The sequence below is a fragment of the Fopius arisanus genome, unplaced genomic scaffold (genome assembly GCF_000806365.1).
Source record: "Fopius arisanus strain USDA-PBARC FA_bdor unplaced genomic scaffold, ASM80636v1 scaffold00138, whole genome shotgun sequence".
Taxonomy (NCBI): domain Eukaryota; kingdom Metazoa; phylum Arthropoda; class Insecta; order Hymenoptera; family Braconidae; genus Fopius; species Fopius arisanus.
The window spans coordinates 134,098-160,686 of record NW_011887877.1 but is presented as its reverse complement, the minus strand read 5'-3'; the positions used below and the strand labels follow the sequence as shown (position 1 = coordinate 160,686).

Genomic DNA, 26,589 nt, shown 5'->3' with positions numbered 1-26,589 from the left:
TGTAATTTAGCATTTCCATATTGGAAGAACAAATCGGTCTTGATCAAGTGCAAAAACCTCTATAAGCCCACCCAGTGAGGCATCATACCTGATATGGACTTAAACGGTTCATGCTGAACCGCCCTCAGAATGTTAAGCCCCCCTTACTTAAAATTCTGTTGATTTTTCCGTGTCAACAATTGGATTTGCATCAGATCAATTTTGCAACTTGATGCCGACGCATTTAGCGGTTGAATTTACAACGACAGACCCGCCAAACTTTTGTTTTTAATAGGCCTATTCTCCATGGTATAGTCGAAGTAAGACGATTCGAATCAGACTGAAAAGTGATTTGAATAAGTACTTCGTTTCTGGATGCGCTTCCAATAAATTATTTGAACAGCGATCTCGGCTCTAATATTATTGACACGAATTGTGCCAGTCACCAATATTGAGAAGCTCAATACGGTTTTTTCATTTCTGAATGCCATAAAAGACAAAAAAGAGGTATGATGTTAAAAATGTCCACATGTGTCAGTGTATTTCTGTGAACAGCATTAATAATGGAGGAAACAGTAGACATTGCGTCACCATATCTTGATTAATATTACTAAAACCAAAAAATATACTATTGAGAGGGTGTTGCAATTTATGTTATACGGGCCGATTAACAAGGTTTTTTTATTGCCTAAGGGATGTGAGTAACAAGAAAGGCGATAAGTGGTCACTTACCGCCCAAGGGCAGTAAAAGTACGAGGTTAAGGCAGGCCGAGTGACATAAATGCAAATATCGAAATATATGAAAGATCAATGCATCTAACGTGCCTCCGAACAACACAAATCAGAATAAACGTGTTTTGATATTCGTTCCTAAGCAAATTTAGCGCGTCAGCCTTCTTATGCACTGGAAAAACGGAAAACAAATTGATAGAAAGGGGGCTTACGAATAAGTATAGCGACAGTTGTCATTGCACGAATACATCTTTGCAGGTATCGTTACTGCGACACTTGATAGTTACTATGAGAAATAATTAAGATCTTCCTGTCGAAATATCCTCTGAAAAAAACGTAATCACGACGATACAGTGACTATCGAGGTATCTACTACGGGACCACTGCTGAACCAATTGGATGTTTAATTAGTAGTTATCGAAGGACTAATTGGTTAAATGGGAATCAAAAATGCGTGTTCAGCGTGTTGAATTAATTGTCAACCTGTAACTAATAATAAAAAAAAAATGTTGAAAGGAATCGCCAGATCAACGTTTTAATGCATTGTGTTTTGCACAATTTGGTCAACTTCACTCGTTTAAAAGAATGCTGGAAATGAAAGGGAAGGTTGTATAAATCAAATACAAAAAAGTTCTTGAATTTTTAAATTTTCGAATTTTTAAATTTATGAATTTTTGGATTATCCATTATTACCGCACCTACTACTGCTGTAAAGTTAATTACTTCTTTCTTCTATGAAAAGCGAAATTTTTTAGTGAACCATTATAATTGACTGGAAAAACAATATAATGACAGTTTTACTTCAAGTGCATTCAAATTTCACGCTCTGTTAAATCACTTTCATTCATTTCGTAGAGTTTTTAGGCAAATATTATAGGGGAGATTGCTAACGCCAATGCTGAAAGTCCAACCGCGAAATTTTCCAGCGGTACTGCAACTAATTTTCGGAGGCCGTGAGCACGAATAAGGCAGAGCGCAAGCCTGAAAGTGGCGATAATTCAAGAAGGCCGATGATGTCCGCAAATGAGCGAAGACATACGATATAATGATGGAGAAACCAGCGATTGCAGCTGAAACTCGCTGGCTTCACCCTAGCGAATTTCCGTTTCTCCCTAGAAAATCCATGAACGGCCTAAAGATATATATGTACATATATTTATATATACGAAACCTACTGCGCACTCCGTACGCCGAATTTGAATTTGGCGGTTCGAGTTGACCAATGAGGAATGAGCCCTACGCGTTTCGAGATACTTCGACTCGGGCCAACTTCATTTTTGTGTTTCTACTTTCATACTAAGGATATCCATATGCGTGCGCACGTAATGTGTATTCGCGCTGGTGTTTACATCAAGGTTAGTGAGGCATATGTGATGACTATACCATCAAACAGTAAAGAGCCACACCCGTCAGGTCGCAGAACTTGAATTTTTTCTATCTGTGATTTTACTTTTTATTTGCAATAATTCTTGATGATCGTGAAATTAATATTGCCAAAATGCCAAAGGAATTGAATAAAAAACCTATGCCCTGAAATATGTAGCTAGCTGGGAACGGGATCCACTTTTTAAAGGTTAGTATTGTTATAACAATCAAAAATGTTCACTCTGTATAAACAGTGGATCAGTTATGTCAAAACTATTTTCTTCATTAATATAGGATGGCTGAAACCTTTGCGTGATGGAGAACCAATCAAACCTTTCTACATATATTGTAAGACGATCCTTGTCGCTCATAAAAAGAGTCTGATGGCTCACAGAGAAAAATTGAACCATAAACATTCCGTCACAACCGATCAGATTGTCAATACATTGCCGGACTTAGATAGCTTTACCAAGATCACACTTTCTCAAAAGAGGAAAATTGCTGAATTGAAAACAGTTACTTATGTGGCAGAACACTGCTCAATTAATGCTGTTGGTCATCTTTATCTTCTGATTAAAGGTCTTGATAAGCAATCAGAATTTTCGCAGGACATTAAATTGGGTCCAACGAAGTGGGCTGCACTTATTAAAAATGTTTTATCACCGTGCATTTTGGAAGATCTCCTCACTGATGTCGGAGATTCCTTTTTTTCGCTTATTATCGATGAATCAACAATCGATAGTATGAAACTGCTATGTGTTATGATACGTCATTTCAGTCGAGTGAAAAAGAGATCTATCACGACATTTTATCGTATGATTGAGATGGAAGCAGGAACAGCAGATGCTATTTCAAATGCAATTATGGATCAATTGAAATTAGATGGTTTGAGTCACGACAAGCTTCTTGACCTTGGAGTCGATGGGGCCAATATGAACGTTAGAGCTCATCACTCGGTCTCAACAATCCTTCGAGCAATTAGTCCTGATCTGGTAGGTATAAAATGTCTCCGCCACTCCTTGTATCTTGCAGCTGAGGAAGCCTGTAAAGTATTTCCACGGTATCTGGATTTCATGGTTCGGGAAACTTATTTTTGGTTCTCCATGAGTACAAAACAACAAATAGAATATGCCGACCTATACCGTATACTGGCAGGAAAAACACCAAAAAAATAGTGAAACTCTCGAATTCAAGATGGTTGGTAAGGCTCCAGGCTGTAGATGTCATACTTACCCAATGGGACGCTCTGCAATTACACTTCAAAATGACCTAATCGAATAATGAACGATGTTATGTAGCTTTTCAATTATGCGAAATGTATTCCACACTCGAAAATAAGATTTATCTGCAATTCCTGAGCTCAACATTGAAAGATATCATTGGATTGAATAGACTGTTCCAATCTTCTTTAGCAGATCCAGTGAAACTTTTCCAAGATTTGAATGATGCCGTCTACTCCATACTGCAAATGATTATTTGCTCCTCGCAATTAGCAAAGGTTCCGAAGTACGGCCTGGCTCAATTGGATTTTAAGCAATTTTACATGTCGACAGATATATGTATTAATTTTAGACATGAATTTAATGCGTCAATTTCAAAAATCAATCCTCAATCTGCAACTGAAATGAAAAAACGTTGTAACGATTTTCTGATTTTTCTCGTTTCGCAAATCCAAAAAAGAATTCCGGAAAACTTTGACATCTTGAGCGAATGACAACGTTCTCGCCGCAATCGTCTTCGTCGCAAGTGAAGCCGGATATCACAACCATTGCTTCGAGATTCAAGCACAGATTATGCACTGACATTGAATTAACTATCAAAGAATGGAGTCTGGTGCATAGAGCAGAAATTATTGACAAATCGAGTACTGAGTCCTTCTGGGCAGAGGTAAACGAGATCACTGATGTTGGAGGAAATAAGAAATTTGGAAATATCTCGAAGCTTGTACTTGGACTGTTGAGTTTACAATTCTCTAATTCTGCAGTTGAACGGGCTTTTTCAATTGTCAACATCATCAAGGACAGGCTTCGGAATCGAATGTCTACTGGCATGGTCGAAACGATTTTGTATGTCCGGTGCACTTTGGATCCTGAATGCTCAAATTTGAGCCAACAGCAGCGATGCTCAAACGTTTCAATTCAGAAACAATCTACAATATGGTGGGAGAAGAGGATGTCGTTGTGATGAACACATTATCGGTTGACGAATTGGAATCTACATAGATGAAAAAGGATGAGAGTTCATGGCACCACATAGTGTTCCAAAGATACATTTGCTTCCTAGTCCTGTATATATTTTCTATCCTATATATTATATTCTTGTTTCTACATGGTTTATAATGAAGTTACATTCATTTTCCTTTAATTCTAAATATATTTTTTTTTACATCGAAAATTTGAAAAATCCCTAAAAAAAACCCTAAAAATATTTTCTCCCTATTCTCACCCTAAATGGACCAGAATAACCCTAAATCTAGGGAGAAATACCCTAACCTGGCAACACTGTTTCACGGTCATAAATTCAAAATTTCTTTACCAAATTGTCAAAAAATCTTTGGGCAAATGTATACTCAAACGATTGAGAATCACCTGAAATGTCGAAATTTATTGGTCTGTCGGAACCCTTTTTTTTCAACGAATCAATTCTTGTTAACCAATTCAAAAATTATTAAACATATTCCGAATTTGTCAACTGAAATAGAACTGATGAAAATAAAAGCTTGTCAGGAACCACTAAATCTCGACGGTTAACACAATTGTCAATCGGTTGAGCATAAATTTTCTAGAAACTTGTTCCCGCATTTGTTCAATAATTTTGAAATCTGTTAACAAAAACAGAACCGTTAAAAAAAGGTTCCGACGGACCAAGAAATGTCCATGCTTCAGACGATTCTCTACCGTTTGAATATACATTTGTGAGAGAATAGTTTTATTTGTTTAACAATTTTTGGAATTTGTCAATAAAATTAGAACCGTCGATAAAAAAAAAAGTTCCGATGGATCAAGAAATCTTGAGGTTTCAGATGATTGTCAATCGTTTCAGTATACATTTACTAGAAAATTTTGCCCGTAGTTGTTCAACAATTTTTTGCATTTGTTCACCAAAAATTGAACTTATAACCAAAAGTGGAGCCGGTGAAAATAATTCGTTCTGGGGGATCTATAAATCTCGACATTTCAGGCCATTCTGAATTGTTTCAGTATGAATTTTCCGAGCGATTTTTGACAAGCTGGTAAGGAGATTTCGAATCATTTTATGCCATCGGTGCCCGTAATCACGCGATTCTAACCTCGCTTCGCTCGGTTAAATCGCGGGTTCCGGGCGCAATGACATAAAATTTTGTATGAAACGCGTGCGTAATATATTTTTCGACTCGTGGGATTATAAAACTCGCCTTCGGCTCGTGTTACAAACCTCCCACGAGTAAAAAAATATATTACGCACGTGTTGCATAATATACTATTTTGTTTCCAATCGGTGGTTTCTCCATCATACCCCCACTCCGCATTATGTCGTATGTCTTCGTTAATTTCCAGACATCATCGGTCTTCTTGAATTATCGACACTTTCGGGCTCGCGACCGATTTGACTTACAGGTAGGTCTTCTGTTATAGTATCGTAGCCGCCCCTATGAAACCTTTCGACTGAACCTTCGCCATAGGCTTCAGCCATCTCCTCTATAATCTCTGGTATTACACTATACTGTTTCCAATCACTGAACACTATAAATGAGAATTCGAGTCGCGCTGCCAACTCAGTGGCTCAAGTGTAACTCGTTAGTTGATGGAGATAGAAGAAAACGCGAGAAATGTGCATCATAGCTCGTTAGTATGTGCATATCTTCATTAATATTCAATAATTAAAACGACAATTGTATCAGTAGAAAGCTGATACGCGATTTATATAATGCAGTAACTAAGGCCAGTTTTCATCTAAATGATCATATAAATTTATTAACTAAAAACAATGGATTGGAGGTAATGGAAGGGGAAGTTGTCTAGTATAGACACTTGGTAGCTCTCGGTGGTCTTTCGCGTCTAAAACGTATACATGGCCGATACGCGTATCTCGATAAATGGTCAGTTTTCTATTCATGTCAATTTATTCTAATCAAATATAGTTAAAACCAGCCAACCGCTGAGTGAAATATTATTTGTTGTTGTCGCTTCGAGCAACGAATAAAAAACAATGTTCAACAGAATACGTGAGAATCATCGCATCTGACCCTTTTATCATTGCTTGCAATGAATGCTATAATTAGCAGTAATCTTTATTCATTGATATAGACAGGATGGTCGTCAATGAAATCGTCCCATCGTTTTCTCAAAAACTTCTGCGTACCTAGAAACAAAGGAAGAGACACCAGGGTGAGGGTACTCCCTGCAGAAACATCCCGTCTAAGTACGTTGTTAAACATATCAAGCGTGACGAGTTTCGCCTTCTTGCGGAAAGAAAGCAAAATGCAAGACGACCAAACTAAAAGAAGATAAATTAAGTCAGGCGCCAGTACGTATTGTAATCACAATGCACAAAAACTGATTTAAACAAAATCAATGACTGGAAGAGTAACCGGCAGCTCAGTATCAATCCCGGAGGCGACTAGGTTCAAAATCCTGTTCCAATCGATAACTCTAAAATGATCGGGTTAACTGAATAAACAAATTACTAACTCCAATTATTAACCCTATTTATTTATTACGTGATTTCCGACAAATATAATATTCTCGGGTCTGAAATACAAAATGATACAATATGATTTACTAATGTGATATCATCAAATTCCTAATCAATTTTTTAAATAATATTAAACAGTCAATTTAATACAATCCTTAAAGTTAGATATTCGCCCTATAAATGAATCAGTCAATATTGAATTAAAGATCAAGTCACAAAATCAAATTCTTGAACGAAAAATGAGAGATGATCAAGTCAGGAATAGTAAATAATCCGAGCAAAAAGGATCGAATATTTTCCGAAACTGAATAGAATCGAAAAAGTGGTATTAATAGAACCAGTACAAAGACAAGAAATTGCCATTATTTTGGATCTCTAAATTCATATTAAATTCGTTACCCTTCAAGGGAACCTCACACCCAAAAATTGCTCAAGCATCGATGCAGATGATATAATTGTAGTTTCCATTAATTTATAAGTATCTAAGATCAATTATTTTCAGAAAATATCACTAAAAAAAAATGATAAACACAACTTTTCACGGCCATGGCCATAACCCCCCCGTAGTACTTGACAATATAGCAATGGACAACAAGCATCCTGATAATATTAACTCAGGCAATCGTTGATGAAAAATTGGTCAGTTAATCACAAAATTATTTCCGGAAGTGTCCAATCGCTTACTGATGTTCAACCAATCAGTTCGAATCTACGATATAGCTTCCCAACAAGAAAATCGTCCTAAAAACCAAATAGTAGGCTTTTCCACAGAAATTTAATTATCGGTGATGCCTCAATACAAATTCCACAAAAACGTAACTGCTTCAAGTGATGTGCAAACGATGAGTGATGAGACGAAACGACGCCAAGTGAAGCGTCGTCTGAGGGAATGTTACCAATCTTTTGATTGACTAACATCAGGCTACAATCAATTTGTTGATTGGCCATCAATCAAAGTCTAGTAAGACTTAATAACGTTTCACTAGCCAAAACATTACAACTAAAAATTATTCGTCAATCGAAGCCAATATATGCCAGATTATCAAAATAATAATTCAGCAATGTCAAACCTCGCATTGCCTGAGTTAATTAATTAGGTTCCGTAATTACGGAACTTATAAAACAATCTCTCTGTCCCTCGCTCGAAATTCCCTAGAGTCCCTAGGCGTATCTCCCCCAGATCTCCTCCAAAAACGGATGAACAAGAGATCGTCCGCTCCCTTACATGATTAGCCATTAGTTTTTACCACCGTAAGTAAAAAAGATACAGACAACATTAGTACTACTCCTTCCTACACGTTTTCCCATCTCTATCCCCGGTTTTATGTTGAACTTTTTATGTGGAATAACGAACGGTATCTTTCTCTTTATGTGCTAATCCCTAAATCAATAACCACTGTGTACATCAGTACGTAGTCCCAGGCAATAGGCCCCGCCAAGTGTGATTTATAAGATCTTCTCTTTTCCGGGGAGTAATTGCCATGGCTAATTACGGTCGACTCACCTCAAGGATTCACTCTTTATTTAATAAATATGTAGTGACCCAGTGTCAAACGAGCCAGTGTCGACCGCTCACTCTCACTCACTTACTGAAAAAAGACGTACCGTTTGAATAGCGGAGTAAACACCAAGAAGTTTTGGAGACGCTTCGGAAACGCCTAATAGTCGAGTCGATTCTACAATATCTAGATTTTTATGAACCATTTACCGTAACAGTAGATGCTTTCAACTAAGCAAAGCGGCGCTACTATGCCAAGGAACCATCGAAAAAAACTTGCTCATCTGAGGCGCCTCACAAATTTTAGACGTAGCTGATATAACCAATTTTACAATAGAAATAAAGCTATTAACCATCTTCTTCGCAGTACACTATTTTATTATTTCTATATTTTTATATACACTATTTGGCCATGCCTGTATGCACACGAATTTACATTTAAAACGGATCATAGACGGCTAGTATGGCTGCACAAGGTGAAACACCCCACAACACACTGACTACGGTGGAGAATAACACTAGAAGAATATTAATACAAGATCGTATACAAACTCGAAATCACAAATATAAATGCAGACGCACTTGCCAGGAAATCGTAAAATGACAAAGACAATACTCCTGACGACATCGTGATGCGACAGCTGAAACGGTCTCATTTGAATCAGATACCAATGGAAGAAAAATCAATGTTTTGGCACGTAGCGTGACAAAGCAGATAAGTCACACCAAAGTAATAAATCTCAACGAAAAGAGTTATTCTTCTACTTCAACACGAGCACCATATCCCCCTCGACTACGCCACTTTGTAAATCTTCTGAGAAGTCTTGAGGAGTCAAAAATGTGTCAAAAGGAATTTCGGAAAGCTACTTGGACCCGCTCAAAGCTTCCCGAAAATTCAATCTCATCTCATGCATTCCCACACCATCCCCAGAGATCTAGACATCTCAGAAATCACCATCCGATGCAGACAGGCCTGAACTAATCACACAGTTGCATTTATCCATGATAGGAGTATTACGAATGCCGCAATTAATAAAGGAATTTTCAATACTATGACCGTATAATAAAACATAGAAGAACCGAAGTGGGGGCCTCGTGAAAGCAACGGAACCAACGACAATTGAAGAACGTTCGAACAACTAATATTAGCGGTCTCCACGGAATACACGTGTCCCAAGTACAGAAGATGACGCACTTCGTCAGGGAATTTTCAACACTGTATCGTTGCATTATGAAAGAGAAGCAATGACAATTAAAAAAATCTAATTACCAATGTTAGTGTTCTTCATAGAATACATGTGCCCCAGGTGAAGGGAATTGGAATATTATTTGTCAGTAACCACAGATATGTCCACCAAATTGGACATCTTCAGTCGGGACGAAGTCCAAGTCAAAGTCATTCGACTCCGGAGTTTTGGAACCAGCCGGCTAAGCGCGACTTTCTTTGAGTAATAGTGTTTTGAAGTGACCTCTCTAGGAATTGCACCATCGATGGAGACCATAGGATGGTGATTTAAATCAAGAAGGATGCCCGTTATTTCCAAGTATTGAAAATCCAGTGGGGACTCTTCATCTGGAGTAGATAATTAAAAACGAGCATCAGCAACCACTTTTTCGATGGCTGAAATTCTTGCACTTCACACTTAAAAGACTCCTCTGTGGTAAGTGCTGCTGACAAGTTAATCATCACTTCTGTCCTACCACTGAACAAGTGAAATCTATAAGTTGGAGTTCACGAGCCTTGAGTCTGCCAATACCTCTGCTCTATAAGACCACCAACAAATAGTTTCACTGGCCCCGTTCTATTCTCACCTGTCGTGCTGATAGTTTACAATGTTTGCGGGGTCATAAACTTCTTCGAGCTGACCAAACTATCAGAATTCATCCACTGAGTCGAGTCTCCGGTCTCCGGTCTCCGGTCTCCGGTCTCCGGTATTTCCCCGGCCCCTAATTCTTCCGCGAAGGCCGATCCCCAGTAACTACCTCGTCCAACCACGATGCCAAATGTCAACCACTTTGAATTCGAAGGGTTCACGTTCAGTGCCAATGGTACCCCTGGAAAGAAGTCCCGCGACGTCTTTCACTGGTAAAGGGCAACATGCACCCACCAGTTGGCCAGCCATTGACATCACCCCCATCATCATTCCTCGAATGTAAGTAGGTCTTCTCCAATTGTCCAATTGTGAGGCGCACCTGGCGGGTTGAAAGACCACTTCGTACTTCCATCGAGCAAGAGATTAGCAAGCTGGTCCGATTCCTTGAACGCCATTGAGAAGGGCTTTTTTAATTGTTTGTCGGCTCCGAGAAAATATGTTCCGCTATTTCTGAACTGAGACGACTTCAAGATGAACCGCGGACATAGCCATACAAACGAAAATTGCTAGCCATCCTTCATAACATTTGCGGCCATGTCCTTTCCACGAGTGGAGTGATACTGGACCGGAATAATCAATCCCTGTCTTGAGAAATGTACCGCCAAGTGAGAGACGAGCAACTGGGAGCTAACCCGTAAGCTGCTGAGCTTTTATTCCTCGCGATCTTATGCATGGAATTCACTTTAAAATGAATGATCTTACTGGCGCTCTTCCACCAATAATCCAGTAAGACCGTCTCATTAATTTAGATGAGAAATGCGCTGACTGACTAGCCTTGATCCAGAAGAGTTTGTTCAATGTCACCAGGGTTGAGAGCTGTCTTTAACGAAGATCCTGGAGTTTTTCTGAGACGAGCAATAAAACGTTGGCAGTGAGCAGTAATCCGGGGCAAACTGTTGAGCGAGGAATAGCGATTGACTAAATCCCAGATCTCTGAGCGCGGGACTTTAAGGCTGAGCACTACACGAGGTTTCTCTTTCAGATGAGCTGATGAGAGTCTCAGAGATAGTCAATGAAATGAGCTCTTCTTCAGCCATGGTGGACGCTGCCACCAGAGTTCATGCGATGCGACTTAAGCTGTGGTTAACCCACGCGATGTGGAACCCACAGCTGGGTTCTCTTTGCCCGTAATGAACTTCCAGTGAGCATCCGTTAATTCCTGGATCAGTTGGACACGATTTCTAACAGACTTTTTCCATCTGGAAGAGTGACAGCTGATGCATGTGAGGGAAACTGAAGAGTTGGTCCATAAATACGTCGGCACATTGGCGAAGTCGAGTTGGTCTTTGACGTACCTAACGAGTTTAGCAAGAGGAACGGCAGCTGAGAGCTCAAGCCGTAGAATGGTCAAACGTTAGAGAGAAGTAACTTTAGTTTTCAAGCAGATCAATGAGATACAAAGCTCTTCGTTACTATTGAAGACCTTGAGATAAACAACGGCTGACAGCTCGAAGTAAGAGCCCTCTGAGAATTCATATATCTCTAGAACGGAGTTCTGGAGCAAACCACCCCATCTGGGTATGGATATGTTGGACAACGAGGTGACATCCCGACGAAGACTATTTCAACAATGTACTATTCAGCTGAAGGCGAAACTTCATCTTCCCAACCAAGCTTCTCCATCCAAATGTTCTGCAGTAGCATCTTTCTTCTGATGACCATAAGAGAGAGAAATCCAAGAGGATCATAGAGTTGCGCAACTTCTGAGAAGAATAATTTGCTTGGAGACTGACGAATTCTACGATACTTTACTTGAGAAGTCAAAGTTGTCTGAATTAGGTTGCCAAGATAATCCCAGCATTCTGGTCTTGGACTCCTCCTAGATACGCCTGTTATTAGAGGTGCAATCAACATCGACCCATTTGAGAAGAGCTGAGCCATTACTGTGCTATTTTGCCAAAGACATCCTACAGATAGCAGAGAGATTGCGAGCGCCTAAAGCTATTTCGACGATTCAGTTATGCGTATCTGCACCTCCACAAATATCGTCAACATATCTTCCCCTATAAAGAGATTTTCTCGTTAATAGTGAATACTACTGCGAAAGTCACTAAAAGTAGGAAGCACCATCGAACGCTGGCCCAAAGAGCCCAGCGGAAGATGAGTAGGGTATCGGACGACAGCCAAGCAGGCCGCTCCGAACGTGAGTGAGACCAATCAACTAGTGGGAAGAAATGTGGAACAGGTCGAGTCTGGACTGGTCGACGAAAACGATCAAGGTGGAGAAGAGTGGGATGCTTCTCCTGGAACCTCCTGCACGTGCGACATTCTTGGCAGACGCTGATGCTGTGCTTACCTAAGGTGTTCTAGCACAGGTAGAACTCATTCATGACCTCCTTTCTTGCGATGGGCCATAGAGTCTTGAACTCACTGCAAGAGGCGATGATCGGCTGTTTTGCAGTGCGAGCAAGTGTAGCCAGCGTCAGCGTCAGATGTCGAGTGAGTACACTATGTGAGAGCTGAGATTTCTGCGCTAACTGCTGAGACAGACGAGAGGCAAACCACTGATTGACCTTGGCGCTGTTATCAGCCATTGATCGATTGAGGAGAGCAATTCGAGCGCACGCAAAGTTCGTGAAAGCATTGTTGAAAGTCTGGTTCTTAAAACAACCCGGAGAAGTCAAGTTTTCGAACATATGTCCTACGATCTTCTCATGAGCTGCCTCCAGCTTCGCCCAGTATGTCTCCAGCATGATCCACTTGGAGTCGAGTGCCGTCACACCGAGCTGATTGATTTCCTCTGTAGGCTACTTCGAAATACCGCCTATGAAGGCTTCTGGAGTCATTTGCAAAATAAGTGTTGCTTCGAGAGTGGCGATCTTCCTGTCGATAATGCTCAGCGACAAGTGCAAGGAGAAATGAGGAGAAAGCAAAAATACAGCAAAATCCAGGAAATATACAGCAGCAGTAGCGAACTGAGAAGCAGATATGGTCAAGAGCAGAGTCTAAATGGGCAGGTCAATAACAGAGGAAAAAGTAGCTAAATTCCAAAAAAAGCGAAAACCTCCCAAAAAACAATAAAAAAGGAGACTGCGGATAATGCCAGTGTCGGAGCAGCGGAGAAAATTGAGAAAAACTAAAGAGAAATATTGTTCACTTCCCTTAGGTCGAACTGATCTATTTGTATTTCCCACCTCTTTATATAAAATCTCACTTAATTTAAATTTGGTTTGTTCGAACCACATAGAAAATGTTCAAAGACTCCTGATGAGAACAAAAATGTATTGAAGCCCACCGTGATGTGTCTTAAGTGGATGACATCGATTTCTTTACGTTAGATAATTGCATTATTGACAAAAATAGGCTTTCTTCTGCCTTCTTTCCTATTAATGCTGCAAAGACTTGTTTGTGGATTCCGAGTAACATGTAGAAAAAATGATGAGAGGGAGAAAGAATACTGTAATGAATGTCGACTTATTGTATTGATTTTCCTTTATCGTTCACTCTTTCGTCTGAAGTTCCTCGTTCCTTTCTCATCCTTGTTTCTGGTTTTCATGTTCGACTTTTCTCATTTTACTATATTTAGCATATACATAAAGCGAAATCTTATTAAATCTCATGACTATGTCGGCACTACATTCTGGACTCTAGTTTATAAATACTTGTTCGTGATCAAGATACGCGACAGCACATTGGTCAAGTTGATGTTTTACCCTGTCACGTATAATATACAGAACACAATTACTCCCCAAATGTTTCGGAATATTTAAGTGAAACTTCTTTGCGCTCGTTGGGCTGTAATTCCAATATCGAATGAAACGAGAAAGCGGCACGAACAGGAAGGGGATGGTGCGTGTGATGGAGCAGTCGGATGGAAGGAGATATGGGAGAGAAACGAGAACACGACAGATTCGGAGTAGGAAAAAACGAGAGAGGGGTAACATGCGTGGACGTCCGTCAGCTCCGACGAAATAAGCAATAAGTGTCATTGGTGGGGGGGGGGAAGCACGGTAGGTAACTCAATAATTCCAAAGACTCAACGACAAGATCAGGCACGAGAATAGATAGAACTTTCTCACGATATTCAAATAATTTACAATCACGAGTTTTCACTTCATATTTTTCATACCACAAACCAATTGTATCTTTTCTTGAACATGAAAGTATGGAAGTGAGTGAATAGATATTTTATAAATGAAGGCGAAACCATTAACTATCTTTTTTTATTAACCTAACACCCTTAAAAATTCCAGAATAATGGATAGTGGCTTCTGTTATCGGGGAAATATTTCTATCTCATAAAACTGCTGGCTAGGGTGAGTATTTTTATGTCAAGTGTCAGTCGAGATCCATGAAGTTTCACTTCTAGGCTGACAATTTTTTTTTTTCGTAACATGAGAATTTTTCGCGAAATCCGTCCTTAGTTACATTATAGAAATCTTCAAAAAAATCAGGAAAAATTTGTGCTAAAATGTTACCAAGTGGGCGTTTTTATCATGTCCCGATCTTCGGAAAAATATCATGAATTGAAGAAAAAATTGAATAAAAAAGTACACCAAGCACGAAGATTACTAACCTTACTTACTAACGAGACTTGATTCTGCGAGTGAATAAATCCAGTAACACACATGAATGGGAAAGCCGCCATTGATAACACGACTTTCAATGAAAAGAGTCCACTTGGCGCGCTCAGATATGTCGTAAATTACTCTCATGAAACACTTATCATTGAAAGGCAACTCAGTGTCGAAAATTAGAGCTATAATTGTGATTATTTTTCTCATACTGTATCCTTTGATAAAAACTCTCTCGAACTTGATCAGCGAATCGATCAGTGGATCTCAACATTACTCAACCCAACCCAATTGGATACTCATATGACTATGGGATCCTGCATTGAGCTCCAGCACTAGAGTATTCAGGAGTCTCATTTGACTCAAATTGATTTTTAAATTATGCAATTGTACATGATTTTAATTTTCTAGAATATGTGTACAAAAAGCCGGACGCGCCAAGTAGACTTTTTTTCATAGAAAATCGAGTTATCAATAGTGGCTTCGGTCCAAAGTCAGTCGACTAGTGACTTGTCTATTCATGTTTGTTACTGGATTTATTCACTTGCAGTATCAAGTCTCGTTAGTAAATAAGGTTAGTAAATGACGTGCTTGGCGTATTTTTTTATTTGATTTCTTTTTTATTTGACATATTTTTCGGAAGATTTGAAAGGAAAACACGTCCACTTGGTAACATTTTTTCTCAATTTTTTTCTCATTTATAAAAAAATTTCAGTTTTTTTTACAAAGCATATCAATTGTCTTCAAAGCAATATAATGAACAATAAGAATCATTTATAAATTATTTGTCAGTGGAGTTTTTCTTTTTAATTTTACAGCTTCCCATAATTTGCATGGGATACGTTATACTACAATAAACGATAATACTGAATAGCTATTGAATTTTTTAAATAAGTGCATCATCTCTGTCGGAGGTGGACGACCCCAGGCAGGGGTCTGAGCCATAAAATTATTAAGGTTCCAATTATAAAGTGTGTTGGCGGTAACATTGGGAGATGGCGCATGCACGTGATTGAAATTCGAAGGTAAAATGCTTTGAATTTTTATGCATGTCTATGGACATTTTCTTTTTGATTAAAAAAATAGAATTAAAAGATGACGGTTTAGATTCAACATTCACCAGTGAAAATGAAAGTGAGATGCTTGGAAACTTGAGAACGAAGAATTTCATTGCCAATTAAAGATTAAAGGACGCTGATAATGTTTTTGATCGTGAGAAGTTTGTGCATTTTAATATGGCATCGAGAGGGGGAAATATAGAAATGAAAAATTTCAAAAAGCATGTCAAGTCAGGTCTATTAACCACATGACAATATTTAATAATTGTTTTCCAAACAATATTTCCTTTTCAAGAAATCTATGGAAGGTACGATTTTTGTTTAAAAAGTCGGTTAAGACCAACTAATGATCAATCAAAAGCATAACAAAAAAAAACCAATAATTGAAAAAATATTTCCATTAGAAAAATGGAAAATGTTTCCATTTTACTTTTCCCACCGCCGACTTTCGGCCGAATATCCTCACTATTCTTGCTTACACGCAGGGGCCCGAAGGGAGTGCAGTCATAAATTTTATGGCTTGGTACAATTTTGCCTAATGGAGGTCGGGAGCTGGAGATGTTGCCCACATCTGGTCTATGTCAGGGCCCGACAACCTTCAGGTAGTCGGGAGTCATCCTACTACTGCGATAATTTACACATTACTCCGAGTAATGTCAGCGTCACTGGTTGAAGCGATTTGTTTCATTCTAAAATGAGAGACTCATCATTAAGAGCTATGTACACTTTAGATAAGTCAGAGTTATTAGAGTGCAATTTTCTCAAACAAATTTTTCATAATTTTTTAACTGAGATTTGTATTTTTTTTTTAACTAACACAAATTATCTTCTGAGGTTCAATTCAGTAAACTCAAAACCGGTGTGGATCGTCAAGAAGTACAATTTTTCGGGAATGTGGTTATTCAATTTCTTTGACTAAAATTTGTTGATCTCAATGTATCTAAGTGACCGTCATGGTGTGAAATTCTGGAAATCTGTTTACCGTTGCTATGCAAATCGCGTGGAAGGTAAAAAATTGGGCATCAGATACTCCATATAAAATACGTCAATCAGAATTCTAATTAGAGTTATTGTTAAAATCTCTTACAGTAAGCGCAGAGTCAGTCAGTAAGGTATGGAAATTAAATTGGTACATAACTGAGAAGCATAAATTGGATTGAAGTGCGTACCTGTTCCGTAATTTTGACTCTATACTGTTTTCACTGACAGACTGCATAACAAGCGGCTAATTTTTGGAGATTTTTTATCGCATTGTCGTCGCCATGTATACAGCCAGTAGCAGGCTGGGTTTATCTCAATTTTCATTCTCCTCAATTATCATGGAATTCAATTTGTGATAAATATTGCCATGTTTTCGCGATGTATTCAATGTAATCTTTCATTGCCATTATTTACTTATTAATTGTTGTCGATTTTATTAAATGGCGAAGATAAAATTAAGAATAAGCTGATTAATTTTTTTCCATTCCAATTTTTAACGATAAAACAATAAAGGTTGATGTTGAGATGGTTACATGAAAAAATGGGGGCCTGAGAGCGAGATTAGTGTGTTACGGTCAAGTTCGGGGTGGTGGTGGGATAAATGCGTGGGAAAAATAAGTCCAGCACCTAGTTTAATAACCTTACTTATTAACGAGGCTTGATAATCTTATTGCTAACGCTATTGGTAACTCGATTTTCAACTAAAAAAAGCCACTTTCACGTCTGGCTTTTTGTATACATACTCTAGGAAATAAAAATCATGTACAATTGCGTACTTTCAGAATCAAATTGAGTCATCTGAGAATCCTGGATACTCCATTGCTTAAGCCCAATGCAGGGTGCTATACTCATATAAGTACCCAATTATTTTGGGCAATGATGAGATCCACTTATCAATCCGCTGATCAAGTTCGAGATAGATTTTATCAAATGCGACCGTGTGAGGCGGAGTTTATTAGGATGGTATTTCGGCTAATCACAATTATAGATCGAATTTCCCACACTTTATTGTCTTGCAATGGAAAGTGTTTAATAAGAGTAAGTTACAATATATCTGCCCACGCCAAGTGGACTTTTTTCCCTCAAAATCGAGTTATCAATAGTATATCAAAACTCGATATGACCATAGTGAGCGACCGTGAACAATTTTCGAATATTTTAATGATGTTTCAAAGTGAATCAGGAGAAATAATATATTAGTAGGTATCTGACAACATATGGCTTTGAAGACTTCCATCCTCAAAGAACTACAATGTCGCGTGTTCAGGTACCCAAAGACGAGCCGAAATTGAGAGTCTGATACTGACGATGGATTGTGTAGTATTAGTGACGAAGAAATGAAATGCCAACGCAAAAACGTGGTAAGAAGTCTGTTATATTTAGCAAGAACAAACAGATCAAATATCAGGGGCATCCGGTAAGTGAGGATTGGGAGTTGGTGAAAATCTACTGCTGCGGCAGAAATGCTCTGTGACACTGTCGACATAGCAGTCTGAATAAGTAGCGATGATTGAGTCGATGACGATTGAGGTGTGTCAAGAAATGTCAATCTACAACTTATTAAAACTAATTTTTGCTCCCTATCCGGATATGGTTTTGTGGCGCAACAAAAAAGCAGTAACTTTCGGTGCAGAGATAAGTGGATGGACTAAATTGAGACCTATAAGCGCCGTCAAAGTTCATTACATTTAAAAGTATATGAAACTGTATTAAACACCATTGAAGTAAAATTAATGTGTTGTAGAGATCAGTTAGCAGATGTTTTTAAGAAACTATGAAAATTCAAACTACCTAAAACTTTGAGTGGATAAAATAATGAACTTACACATTTAACAACCGGATTTCTCATATGGACAAGAAAAGTAATGAGAAATAGGAGGTGGGATGATTTGAGGGTTTGACTATTAGCGTCGGCACTCGGTGACGTATACAATATGAATTTTCAACTCGATGTTAAATTGTTCCGTTTCCTTTCAAGATGATATCTTGCACGAAATTGCGAACAAAACTGCTCTACCGGCACGCTTTCCCGTTAAGATACAACGTGGATATGTTAGAATATTTCTTCAAGGGAGATGAAAAGATAGCGCAATTAAAATTCCGCACATGGCGTCGGCAGGACCATCCAAAAGTATACAAATGAGAATGGACCATTGATCCCGGTTGAGTCAACAGTTCGGATCAAGACTTAACTAGGCTCAAACTTGGAATCCCTGCTTGTTCCAGGTTGGTTCAAGTACGAACATTCGAACTCGATCTAAGCTTGGGATCCAATGGTTAATCAATCTTTTAATTTATCTGGAAATGGTTACTGAAAACAATGGAAAAATAAGAATAATTGACTTCGTTATCATTAATATAAGTCAATTCTAACCATATTTACGCATCTCTGATGAATTAATCGTTGAAAAAACCTCATTATCTAACATAAAAAATGACTGCTGTAACAGAGAGTCAAATGCATGACCGTAATTGCAGAAAACCCACGCCTTACTACTAGCTAACGCGTACTGATACCTTCTAATTTTTAATTGTGTATATGAACTCCTTGGCCCTGGACCCTGACGTGCTCGTAAAGAGACGATGGGTAGGGTTGAGTGCCAACCTGGTGCGTCCCCGGGTGGCGGATAGAAGAGCGGCCAAGGAAAGAAAGCCGCCATTGGGAGTGGGGACGGGTATCCGGAAGTATCCGTGCCCGCATCCCGCCAGTGCTTGTCGGAGCATGGCCAACGGCAACCACACGAGTAAACAAGGGATTAAAACGCTCATTGGGCACTCTAAGACACCATCGCAGTCCCAGGTCCTCGGGCACTACATCCCCGGAGGCGTCCAGACCGTCCAAGAAATTGATGAAGGATGAGGGAAGGCCTTGGAGCAACCTCGTTCAGGGAACCGATAAAGGGTGGTGACAGGGTAGTCATAGTGTCAGCTGCCTACCGGGATTCGACACTGACGGGAGCACAGGCTGGACTCATCCAGGACGGGGTTCGCACGGAACCAGAGCGGTCCAGTCCCGGGCTTTGAGGGCCACTGATTTGACCAGGGTGTGACATGCATGGATGCTCAGTCGAAGGACTGGCTCAGGGGCGCAGGGGTCACAGTCACCTCATGGGAAGGGGTCTCCCTTGTTCTCATGGATAAGGAAGCGCTCCCAAAACTGATCAGGGTGATGGCCTCTCTTCCGGAAAAACCGGTGGGCGCGGCCGCCAGGGAACACAGAATAAAGGCATGCATCCTCATCAAAGGGATGGTAGCTGCTTTCATACCGCCGCTCAGCAAGGGGACTTAGCCATATCCAAGTTGAAAGCCCAAATACGTGAGAATGAAACGTTAGAATATATGGTAGGATCAGCTTACCTACCTTATGACTCCAATGGACCCCCCCTCCAACACCTGAGGTGGAGGCACTGATGGTCAGAGTGAAGCTCGAGGGAACAGAACTCCTGCTTGGTTGCGATGCGAAATCATACTATCTGGCGAGCCGACCTTCACAGACTGTAGCAGGCAGGTACTGGATATCATCATATGCAGAGCAGGTGGACTTGGTTAAAGACTGGAGAGTCTCTAAAGAACCTTCGGGCTTTGACCATGGTCAAATACGCCTCAAGCTGAGTGGGAGAGTGGATTCTATTCGGAAGAGAAATCCGAAAAAAAGGACTAGGCAGAGTACAGCTTCTACTGAGAATCTAGGACGTACTCAGCAGGTTCGAGAACAAGGAGCGACTGGAATATATGGCCGAAGCTTGCGGAGAAGCGAGCAGAAGCTCTTTTGAAAACAACTGTGTAATGCGCGCCTGTGTAATCAAAGAAACCAAACAGGTGAACTGGTGAAACGCAACCCTATCTAACCTGAGGGACCAGGTACGGAGGGCGTGGAACAAAGTGAAAGACTCTTGCAGCAACCTACGCAGGAGGGGGGCCATGGAGGAGCGTAAATTACTCCAGAAGAAATACAACAAAGCCCTGGTGGAAGCCAGGAGAGAAAGCTGGAAGAGGTTCAACAGTGGGGTCAAGAACCTGTCCGATGCCTCCACGCTGGTTGAAGTACTGGGGTGGCGCGAACCTAGGCTGTTTAATGAAGCCAGATGGCAGCTATACCTGGACCTCGGAGGAATCTCCTCGACTCCTGCTTGAGGAGCACGTTCCTGGTTTTACAGGCACGGAAAGCCCAAAAGAGGTCGGAAAGAAAACTGGAAGCCGATATGAACCACAGGATTGGGCTCTAGCAGCCAAAATCGTGTACCCACAGGGAGTAGAATGCGCCATTAAATCCTTTGAACCACTGAAAGCACCGGGACCGGATGGGATCTACCCGGTGTTACTACAATGGGGAATCGATATCATCCTGGGGCCTCTTACCACAATTCTGAGAGCCAGCATAACACTGAGAACTATACCATGAGTTTGGGAGGAATCGAAAATAGTGTTCCTACCCAAGCCCGGCCGAAACGGCTGTATCAAGCCAACAGACTTTCGACCCATCAGCCTAACCTCCTTTGTTTCAAAGCCAATGGAGCGGCTCATGAATAGATAGACAAAAAGTAAACTGCTAATAGCCAGGCTGTTGTCTTCTGTTCAGTAGGCCTACAGGAAGGGGAAGTCCACTGAGACCAGGCTTCACCACCTGGTGGCTAAGGTTGAGGCGGAGATAGGGGCAAAGCAATACGTACTGGGCGTTTTCCTTGATATTGAGGGAGCCGTTGACCACACAGGTGATGAGGTCATAAAAACAATCATGTCAGGGTCTTTCCAGAATTGACTAGGTACGAAGCATGTTGGTGAGCAGGTCTTTAACGGCCGATCATAATGGCATACAGATAGGAGGTCATCCGAAGGGTGGGTGCCCACAGGGCGGAGTTCTATCTCCACTGTTGTGGTGCCTCGTCGTGGACGAGCTCCTAGAAGAACTGAGGGAACAGGGCTTTCTGATGTATGGATACGCGGATGATGTGGCCATTGTCGTTAGGGGCAAGTTCCTCAATGTGCTGAGGGACAGACTGAACTACTCTCTGAGAACAATGGTGAATTGTTGTAGAAGGACGAAACTGTCAATTAACCCTGAGAAGACGTCGGCTATGACATTCACCAGGGAATACAAAGTTATAAGCCCGGAGCCGCTGAGGTTAACGGGTGTAGAGATTGGATATGCTACCTCAATGAGGTTCCTGGGTGTTCAACATGGACGCCAAGCTCCACTCCACATAGAGACACAGATGGGCAAGACGTACGCCACGTAGGCATGTAGAAGAACCATGGCAGAAACCGGAGCTTTAGCCCAAAGAGCAGTTTATGGGTGTATAAGTTGGTTTTGCCGTCACGGCTCATATACGCCGCTGTAGTCTGGTGACCCAGGGCAAAGAGTGTGGAGATACGGAACCGGCTGAAGTGCCTACAGGGCAATTTCTTAAGGGCAGCGACTGGGGCCATGAGAACGACACCCACGGATGCCCTAGAAATTGCCCTAGACCTGCCTTCACTTAATGATCTTGTGGTGAGTAGGGCAGAATCAACAGCTTATAGACTCCTGTGCCTGAGGGAATGGATGCAAGCGGAAGCGGCATACGCCAAGCTTGACATCCTCAAGAAAAATCCCTGGAACATGAGTCAACATAGAATGACCAGGAAGTACCAAATTAGGAAATGCAGAGCGTGCTTTGGAGCAGGAACGTAGGGCCAGAGGAAAACTACAAGTGCAGCTGGTCCTTAGGGACTATGGCCACCATATTTCAAGCGGAAGTTCTGGCAATCAAAAAGTGCTCAGAGCTTCTGGTGTCCCGGATGATAATCAACACACACATTTTTGTGTGGACAGATAGTCAAGCCGCTATAAAAGCTCTCCGCAAATCCAGTGCTGACTCTAAGTTGGTCTGGGAAATCATGGTAACCCTTGCCTGGCTCCCAGGTCACGAGGATATCCACGGCAACGAAACGGCAAACGGGCTGGCAAAGCAGGAGGCAATAAACGCGGACGAGTCTTCGCCAGTAAGCGTCCCCCATGCCATCGGTATAAGCCATATATTGGAAAAGCTCCGACCTGAACAATCGGAGCGGTGGAAAGACACAAAGACCTGCAGGAAGGCCAGGGCAATCGTGCCTGGCCCCAGCAAGAAAAGGTCGAAATACCTACTGGCCATGGACAGGAAGAGTCTAGCCACTACGATCAGGTCGCTTACAGGACATGGCAGATTTAAACAACATTGCAGAGTCATCGGCATGGACTCGGATGGGTGGTCATATGTGATATTTCGGCTGTAGCGGCGACGAGACTGCGCTGGTGCAGAACTGCCTTCCCTACCGCAAATCAAGTGGCGAACAAGGATGCAACGGATCTGTTAAGACTGGAAACGAAGGCCGGGCTGGACATATGATCCGCGCATAAAACAAGCGCAGCTATAATAACTCTAGTCTGAGTTTGGTGGCATTTGGGAGGCGAGTCCGACCATCCGCGTACCCTAACCTATCTATGTATTTATCCATTGACTGAAGTTGCTCTTCCTTGATCACTACCACCTTCAGCTCTCTACGACTCCCAATCCTTCTTACGAACATACCCACTTATTTTATGTTACCTGCAATTAATTTATTGTTATCATTATCAATGATGTCTTATTCATTTCTACCATGCTTGGTCCAAGCTTCCAACGTTACTGAAATTTCCTTGGTAACTACATTCGTATTTGCTCTCTGTAATTACCCTTGGCCTGACCACGGTACTCGCATAAAGTGAAGCACTGTTAGGACTCGGAATTCCTAGGCTTGAATTACCTGGATATCATATATTGGACCTAGCTTGGTTCAAGCTGCGAGGTTGAAGCTCGAAAGCTCACACCTGAACTATCATCGGAACTATCGTATACAAGCTTGTATTTCATATCAGCCTTCTATCACAAATCTTGCTTGAATCGTGATAATTCCATTGGATCAAGGTTAGTTCAAACTAGGAATTTCACAGCTGGGATTTCCTCAGAGGATTCGTAACCAGGAAACCATGGCAAAGCTTAGGTACTCCATTCATGAAGACGTTGATAAACAAAAAATCAATACTTACACTTCATTCATAATTCCCCCTCTGATGCGCTTTATGATTTCCGAGAATGAAAATCATTTTCGACACTGTTTTTAATTATCATCACCCCTATCAGTTCCAGTTACGTCAGCGATAAACTTCTTTGGCTGATGGACTTTCTATTTAGCACTTCGAACCACTTATATATACCACTTATATATGAAATTTCAATACTCATTTTCTCCGTCATTTTACCGACTCAGCTGAACTCATCATTAAATATGTAAGCAACCATACATGTTGCAGTTCATTAGCATGTGCACCCAAGCGCTTGTAGTATAGTAAGCTTCGTATGTGCCTTCACATCTTCTGAATGGTCATTTCATATCATTTTTGCAAAACCTTTTTATGTTTATCTTCAACATTCTCTTTCCGATCGATAATGTCACATAAATTTCTCCATGCGTCAGCTGAGTTATAACTTGTGGGATCACCAATTTACATCAAATTGAATTGATTGGAAGAATTAAAAGTTGACTATCGTCGAAATTGCATGTTGGGAACATACAAAGCCTGGCACTTGTAATTTTTTGCGATTCAGCATATTTTCAAAGGAAATCACATTTGAAGGTGATCGAAATTGATTCGTAGGTGCTGTTATGGCAATGCGTTCTGTGTTCACATTTCACATTCATGCAACAATCTTCATCGAATTTACGGTTTAATGAATGATGGTGGAAGGATCGAAAAGGACCATCTCTTATAATGTGACAGGCACACTACAAAAGTACATTTAGTAGGGTTTGCAAAATGACCAAATGGAGTATCACTTTCATAAAAATGATTAACGCACTTACTGACGCTGCAAATATAGTTATCCATTATTGTTTTAATCGCATTATTAGTCTTCTGCATATTCAAGTTAAAAAACGATGAAATTATCTATGTATTAGAATTCATTTGAAAGATTGAGTGACTGCATCGGAGTTCTATGAAGTGATGTAAAAAAAAGCAGAGATCAAGTTGTTCAGGAAACATCTCTACTGCTGCATATTTCTGATATTATTCTAATGATCAGATAAAGAAGAACATGAGAAACAAACCATCTCCCGATCTGGCGGAGTGGCCTAGCGATTGGCCTAGCATCGGAGTTGAAAAATGTTTTGACTGAAAGTAACAGAACCTAGGATTACTTGTAGGACCCGTGTATCATTTCGTTAACTATGGGTCAGGATCTGCTTACAGTTAAACTTCACTTCAAATTATCTCCGAGGGCCACGCTTATGGTTGAGATACCCATGGTTAACGCTTGGTTAAGTTATAGTAGACTGTGGATTAAGAACTCTGATTAATTGACATCAAAGTCTCATTAAATTACGACCAATGGGAGGCATGAAAGCGATTACAACTCGGTATACTTCTCAGAGTATAAACTTTGCAGGACGAGACGTCAGTAAATCAAAGATGAAACTTGCGAAAGAGCCACCTGCTATCCTAAACTAGTTTTTGTCATGAACACCCATCAAAATGGCGGCGGAGTGGAAACGCGGAAGGGGGCCGCGGGCGCAGCTTTCCTCGTCTTCTCTGAATATATATAAAAAAAAACAAAATTTACAAAAATTAGATTTAGAAAGATGAGCTACTTTCACATTGAATGAAATGTCTGTAATCTACGGATTCCTTCGGAGATAAGTAGAAAATGAAAGATGAGCATGGGAGTTCAGCTGCTGACGGAGAAATTAGATAAAATCGAAAATATAAAGCGTCGATTTTGTTATTTTTCTGAATTTATTTTCAAAAAGAACTTAGAACAGACTCAAAAAAAAAACATTCGTTTAATCTACCCAGTTTCCTGGATGAAAATAATTTATTAAATAACAACATTCTTTCGGTTCGAATAACTCTATACGGCTTACTAATTTTTCACAATTCTGACAACCGACAACTATAAAGGTTCATTTCATGTTGTACTTGTACCCAGTTTACGCTGCACCTTGTATCTCTGTGAAGTTATGAGTGAAGGACCAGTAAACTTGATTTACCATACGTGGTACTATCTTTCGATACTGTCTGTCTGAATGTCATTTACCTTCCGAATATAGCCACCATGAGTATCGCTTAGTGGGCTTCAGTTCCCAAAAAATTGTTACACTGTTTTCGAAATACAAGAGAAAGGGTGGCAGTGCGAAGTAACCCCTCCTTTTGCGCAATTATCGACATTTATGATTTTGAAATACCTTGACACTACGACAAAGCATTAATTCACCGCTTCTGCATACTTCACTCAATTAGTTTCTTAATTTACCAGCTGGAGAATGAGAAAGTTTGTACTATCAATTGGACAGTTGTTTTTAATTAGTCGCCGCTAAATGGTCTTATCTCCGTTATCGTTACATTTTTTTCTTTCATTTTTTATTAAAAATTTATCTTTGTCATTAGAAGCATAGCTAGCAATTAAATGTATATGTCACAACCTTGTCACAACCTTATTAAAGAATATCTGCGTGAGTGTGTATGACCTTGTTATCGAATTCAGTGAAAAAGTCATAGAAGTTTCAATAAAATTCTAAAATTTGAATCAATTGAATAATTATCTTCCTAATGATAGGTACTAGAATGCAATAGCTATAAACCATCTTACATCGAAAAATACGGATAAAGGTAGTGAAGGTATCTTCAAAACATGGAGTAGTTTTCAGACGTTGAAAAGAGAGTGGAAGTCGCAGCCGCTTGTTTCATTTTGGACTACAGAACTTCACTAACTAATGACCAATCAACAATTTAACTGGGCTATTAACATAATTTATATAATTTGATCGATAAGACAATGCGTTGGAAACCTCAAAAATGAAAAATCAAAAGGAACCTATTACTTAGTACTAGTACCTTCATTTACACTTTTAGGTTT

The 26,589-nt window shown here is 40.2% G+C and overlaps 1 protein-coding gene across 1 annotated transcript in view; it reads right to left on the bottom strand.

Moving 5' to 3' along the window:
• Oct-TyrR (Octopamine-Tyramine receptor) overlaps window positions 1-26,589 on the bottom strand; it is a 160,597-nt gene that overhangs the window by 17,205 nt on the left and 116,803 nt on the right. The gene's annotated exons all lie outside the window — the stretch shown is intronic.